At 40.2% G+C, this 6,217-nt stretch overlaps 1 pseudogene; it reads right to left on the reverse strand.

Moving 5' to 3' along the window:
- Positions 1-5,783: 5,783 nt before the first annotated feature.
- LOC124617009 lies at positions 5,784-5,901 on the reverse strand (annotated as a pseudogene).
- Between the last annotated feature and the right edge of the window lie 316 nt (positions 5,902-6,217).

Here is a 6,217-nt window from a genome sequence, read left to right on the forward strand (position 1 = left end):
CAAAATATTTCACAACAATGGAAAATTCAGATTTTTCGAAGTGTTTCATCATTATGATGCTATGTTTTACTTGGTCTTGTGTAGCTTGAGACCAATATGCTGAGAGGAAGGCATGATAAAATTCTCCTTCACTGTGGCAATCGTTAATGACCGATCACATTCTTACAGCTGGTCCATTCTCTAAGTAGCCATACATAAATTCTAATCTGTGCTCTAATATCCATTTTGGAGGAAAACAATGAGAGAATTGATGGAGCCACGCTTGTGGATAAATGTCGTTGCTAGAATTCTTAAATGTTTTGAATTTACGTGTCGTAATGAACAGCTTCTAGTCAAAATCATCGTGTCGGCAAGTAGCATATCGGTCATTGTTACGTCGTGTCGGCGGTTCCATCTCAAAATTCGGTGCACCTTGCCAATTTCTTTCATAATTTCCGAAATGCCCCGTGTTATTATTTTGTGGCCTTTCCATATTTCTAAGTTCCTCTTCCCGTGTTGGAGCGCGAGTGTCCTCTGAAGTATGTAATTTTAGTATTACTTGTGCCAACTGATCTTGTACTTCCCAGATTTCTCTTTTGTATTGCGTATTAATTTGATTCTGATTTTGTTTGAAGTTTTTAATTTGTTCATACTCTTGTGTGTCAGTGATGGCTACAGGTCTTGTGTCGTTCAGATCATCATCTACCTTCGCAGATAAGTTAGTGAACTGATCCGAAAGTTCGGCTACTTTCTCCGATATTGAACTTATTTCCTCAGTGTGTTTTTCTGAACCAAGTTTCAGAGTGTCCATTTGAGTTGAAATCGTATCTACTGTGTCCTTTAAGTTTTCCTGGGATTTTGCAAGCAGCTTAACCGAATCGGTAGATGCAACTGAGTCAATTTTAGCCTACAAGGTCTCATGATTTTCATGAACAATGGTTTGCAGTTCTTTTATGGCTGCTTCGTGATTCTGTAATGCATTTTCATGCCGCGAAAAAATAGGTTGAAAAAGCCCACAAATTTGTGTTTTTACGTCATTACAGACTTTTTGACATTTCGATTCAATGTTATGTAACTCAGTAGTTCAATCTTCACGTGTTTGTTCAAGTGTGGTGTCTAACTTTTGAAGATTTTGTTCCATTGTGTCTTACTTTTGAGGATTTTGTCCCATTTGTTTCTGATTTTGTTCAAGCGTTGTGTCTAACTTTTGAAGATTTTTTCCATTGTGTCTAACTTTTGCAGCCTATGTCCCATTTGTTGCATTATCTGTAATATCAATGGAAAGGTGTCTGAAACATGTTCCTCAGTGCTTTTCGGCAGTGAAGTTGCACCGGCAACATTCAAATTTTGACAAGCAGAAAATGTGTCTTGACTTATTTGAGAAAACGGTGAGGACCCAAAACCTGAATCTGCAGTATTTGCAAAATTGTGTCTTGTCATTCCCGATTCCTGAGGCGGCCTGTTGCCGACCGATCGATCGATAATGCTTCCCTGTTCACTAATTGTTTCACTGTCTACACCATTGTTTACCGCCCGCTCTATTTCCCTGCGCACAATTACCAAATTACTACTTTGAACATTAGTTAATTCATTGCACATTGGCACTAACACACTGCTTTCGTCTTCACTGTCATTTCTCAGTTTACTTTGGAACCTAGTATTACGGTTTTCACACGCCATTAATGTCACAATATTTCACACGACAACACAGAAAACCACAATTTGAAGAGCAAAATAAGAAAACATATTAAGATAGCATTGAAAATGATATCTCATTAATTGCAAGCGCAGCTGCGAAATACTTGGTGCAAACCTACATGCATGCCACAACTGTTTTACTGTACAAGAATGAGAAACTACAACTACAAAGGAAATTCTCTCTGCAATTACGCACTAGCAATAAGCAAAAGCTACACAAATTACAAGAAAAAATCAGAAGATTCCAGTGAGGTATCCTGGCAGGGTCGCCATATGAAACGTCCCCTTATACAAATTACTGACACGCAATATTTTTTTTGCGCAACGCAATCTGACTTTCAAAAATCCCTACAAAAGAATGGCCCTGACTAACATTAACCTATACGTTTCACAAATCACTTACCTCACAAAAATCTTAGTTACTTGAACTACTGCAATACAGCTAGCGCCACTACTGCTGGCTAAATATAAGATTCAAACTACGGAAGGCACTAACTACTGATAGGCACAGTTAGCAAATGAAAGATTGTAATAGAGAACAAACAATGTATTTACCTTAATAGTCATCAAAAGTCATAATATATACAGCAGTTCTTGACATTCAGTCTTACAAATTTCAAAATTCCGCCATTTCTCTCCCCACATCCACCACTGCTGGTGACTCACCTCCAGCTGCGCAATGCTACGCGCTGTTAACATCCAGCTGCCCAACACTACAATGGCATACAACAATGCAAACTAGCCACAGACTGCACACAGCACAGCCAGTGATTTTCATACAGAGCACTACGTGGCGTTACCAATAAGAAAACCTAAACAGCCTACTCACAACTGTTTACAGAAACTCAGTCTCTGCCCAATGTACCTACTCACAGCGAATGCTAATCCTGTAATACCATTTTCTGCTGCTGCTGATATCACCATATATTCGTCTGATCAGAAATACTTGTCTTCTCTCCATTTCATTTCACTGACCACCCCATATATCTAGACTCAGCCATAAAATTTCACTTTTCAGTTTTCTAGCTTCCCAACTACGTCCAAATTCTGACATTTGATGTCCAAACTCGTTGATTGTTACCCTTTCGCACACTTGCGAAAAAGTAATATCCTTGTGTCTACTACAGTGCATGATATCAAATAAAATCATCCCCTTCATGGCGAAAATTACGACAACCATAATTGCGATTGAGAAGACTGTATAAGGAAAATAGGTTTTTTTTTTTTTTTAAGACGGGTTTTATTCCCCACTCAAGTGTTATTCGCAGATGGGGTTGATCCCATTCCAGCAAATGACAAATTAGAAAGTTATTATTTAACGCATAAATATTTGTTGGTCGACATAAATTAAGACAATAATAATAAATCAAATATTCTTTATTGAAATTCAAGTGTGTTACACAGCAAATAGTTGACTGAAATTGAGCTAAGCTGAGGATGAGAAAACTATGCAGTGATGTGTCTAGCTATGGACTACCATACAGAAGCGAGGAAGGTGGCTGTACCAGAAGTTCATGTTGCAGATAGTTTGCTTCATCCCGTATGCAGACTCTGCGGCCTTAGGGTGGTATGCAGTAACTCTGCGTGTAACTAGAAGTTCACTCATCACAGCTGGGAGTTTGTGCAGATTTATGTAGCGTTTCACTTTAATGTATCGGCATTCTGAATAATAGAACAGCTGTTAGAGTACATATGTAAAGCTTCGACATACTTAAGCAGTATATAAATTAAGAGTTAATCACTAAGGTTGAGAGAAAAGTGTTACTCTCTAAGTATGCGACGTACTAACTATCTTCCACAAAATGTGTCTGTATGACTAAGGGGTTAACTAAGTTGCGTGACCAGTTTCTTAAGTTCCATGGTTTCCTTTGTGTTCTAGGACATGACCACACACCTGTCACAGTATGCCGTTAATGTTCTGTTAGCTTCCTATAAAGTGATTTAATTTGCAGACAGGATTATCAGTGGTGAAACGAACAAATGACTACAACACAAACTGAGTACATTTCAATAACGAAACTATTGTTTGACACCGTCAGATAGCAACATCAGACAGTAGCTATAGTCGCCGTATATGGTTGCCGTTAGAAGCTAACACTGAAAAAAAAGTCGGTTATACATTTGAGGATTAGGTTTGAGAGTCCACGAACCCATTTAGAAATTTAGTTTCCTAACACAGCGCTGGTGGCTAGAATTAAAATCTTGCGAAAATTTTAAACCGCTCTAATCTTCAGAGTTAACCAGCGTAACTGTCGAGAACTTCACTAAGTTTTCTAACTCCAGAGAAAATACTACGGGTCCCTAGACTTGCAGCCAGAAAATATTAAAATACTTTCGTCGCGGATGACATGTTGCTCATCAGTGCATACACCCTGCCAAAACGAAATGGCACACAGGTCAGGATTACTAGTGCCTTGATATAGATATGATTTGTCGTTGCAAAACCCAGAAAATTACGCATAATGGACATATTATTATGAAAGGCTCACATACAAATACATGACCAGCAATTGCACGCTGAGTTATCTGATGTTTTAAAAAATGACAGTTTCGCAGTCTATTTACACAAAAAAACAGAATAAACCACATGTATCCCATAACAAATAAAAAGTACATTACACTTGTCGCTACCTTAAGTATTTGTATGAATTGGGGCTAAAATTTCACCAGCTTTTCCATGGTGACATCAGTGTGTCGTTCGGGCCTTGGTTTTTTAATTATTTACATCTTAATGAGTGAGCTATTTGCTCTTATCTATATTGAACACAGAATGACACGCCTAAAGGTAAATCTTACAGTTCATTTTCTAAGACGCCGTAACATGCATTGTTCTACGATTCATTTTGCACTAAAATCTCTTTTTCAACCGTCGGAATCAACATCCTGCTAGTAACTAAAATTACGTACTACGTGCGGACACTTGTTTCTTTAAGATCGCTTATGGCGGTGAGGTATTATTAATTTTTAAACGTAACAGTTATATTCATAGCTTTCATCGGCAGTATCTAAAATATCATTTTGTATGCAGAACGGATACATAGTTCTGCTTGCTCGTTTCTTTTCTCCCTACCACGTGGTTCCATTGACCATCCTGTACCTTTAATAATACGAATTTTACTTATCCGACAGCCTTGAATTATTTGTGGACTCTGTGTACGCGCCATGGCGGCTACCTCACACCATCTGTAAGGCAGCAACGGTCGGTCGCCCTGGGGAAAACTACTCGTAGAAACCCGTAAAGCCCCCTGCTGCCCCTATGGCAACGGAATTCCTTCGTGACAGTTATTTTACGCCAGTATCAATGGTTTCTTTGTCAGGCAGACAGCTCCACACGCCCCCACCTCTTTGCGAGCAATGATCGCTAGCGTCGGGGTTCACGCAGCCTTTCACTCCAGTGTGTGTCTAACAGCTCCTGTCTGTCTGCTACATAGACAGAAACATCGACGCTAGTCCACATCACATAACATTTTGTAATTGATTGTATCCTGAACGTCTGTCAGGTTTTACGAAATGCGTCATGAGAGGACTCCATAATTTTCTACTGGCAATTCTTGAAGATTATTGGCGTCTGGGAGGACACGCGGCCACCAACTACTGTATCCCTAACATTGACCCAACCCACGTAACAATGTCGTCCCCGTAGAATAAACTGGAAAGACGAAAGAAGAAGCTGAAGAAGTGTTGATAATTTATGTTGCGGACGCTGACGATCGACTGAAGAACTCCCTCGGATAATGAGGGCAGGACGGTATTGAACTCTCGTTGAAAATCGACAATAGTAGCCAATGCATAATAACATAGCAATCGCCAAATTCGTTGGTGCAACATTGGTAAAGGATTTCTAATTGACTCTGGCCGACGATGTATACTCGAACTATTTTGTTGAGCACATTCATGTATAGCAGCACTCCGTCTTCAGGCCACAAGTGGCCCATCGGGACCAGCCGACCGCCGTGTCATCCTAAGACGGGGATGCGGATAGGACGGGCGTGAGGTCAGCACACCGCTCTCCCGGTCTTTATGATGGTTTTCGGTGACCGGAGCCGCTACTATTCGGCCGAATAGCTCTTCAGTTGGCATCACGAGGCAGAGTGCACCCCGAAAAATGGCAACAGCACATGGCAGCCCGGATGGTCACCCATCCAAGTACCGGCCACGCCCGACAGCGCTTTACTTCGGTGATCTGATGGGAACCGACGTATTCACTGCGGCAAGGCCGTTGCACATTCATGTCAGTTATTGTTAATGAAGTTACCTTTCGTGCGTAAACCTTATTCGACCAATGACATCCGCTACTCTGAAACACTGAAAAATATTACCTTATGATCTCATTTTGGATCTTGACGGCAATTCGTGTTTATAGAACATAGGCTCATACACTGAAGTTCCTAGAAAGTAAGCTTCAATGTGATCTTGGTAACTCATCTGTGCATTTATTTCTCTAAACACCAATGTAAAACGTGACATCACGCCCTCCTAAGATCTGGACAATGACTGATACTACCGAGTCTATCCTGAAGTTGAAAGTAATTGTAATTCC

The sequence above is a fragment of the Schistocerca americana genome, chromosome 5 (genome assembly GCF_021461395.2).
Source record: "Schistocerca americana isolate TAMUIC-IGC-003095 chromosome 5, iqSchAmer2.1, whole genome shotgun sequence".
NCBI lineage: Eukaryota > Metazoa > Arthropoda > Insecta > Orthoptera > Acrididae > Schistocerca > Schistocerca americana.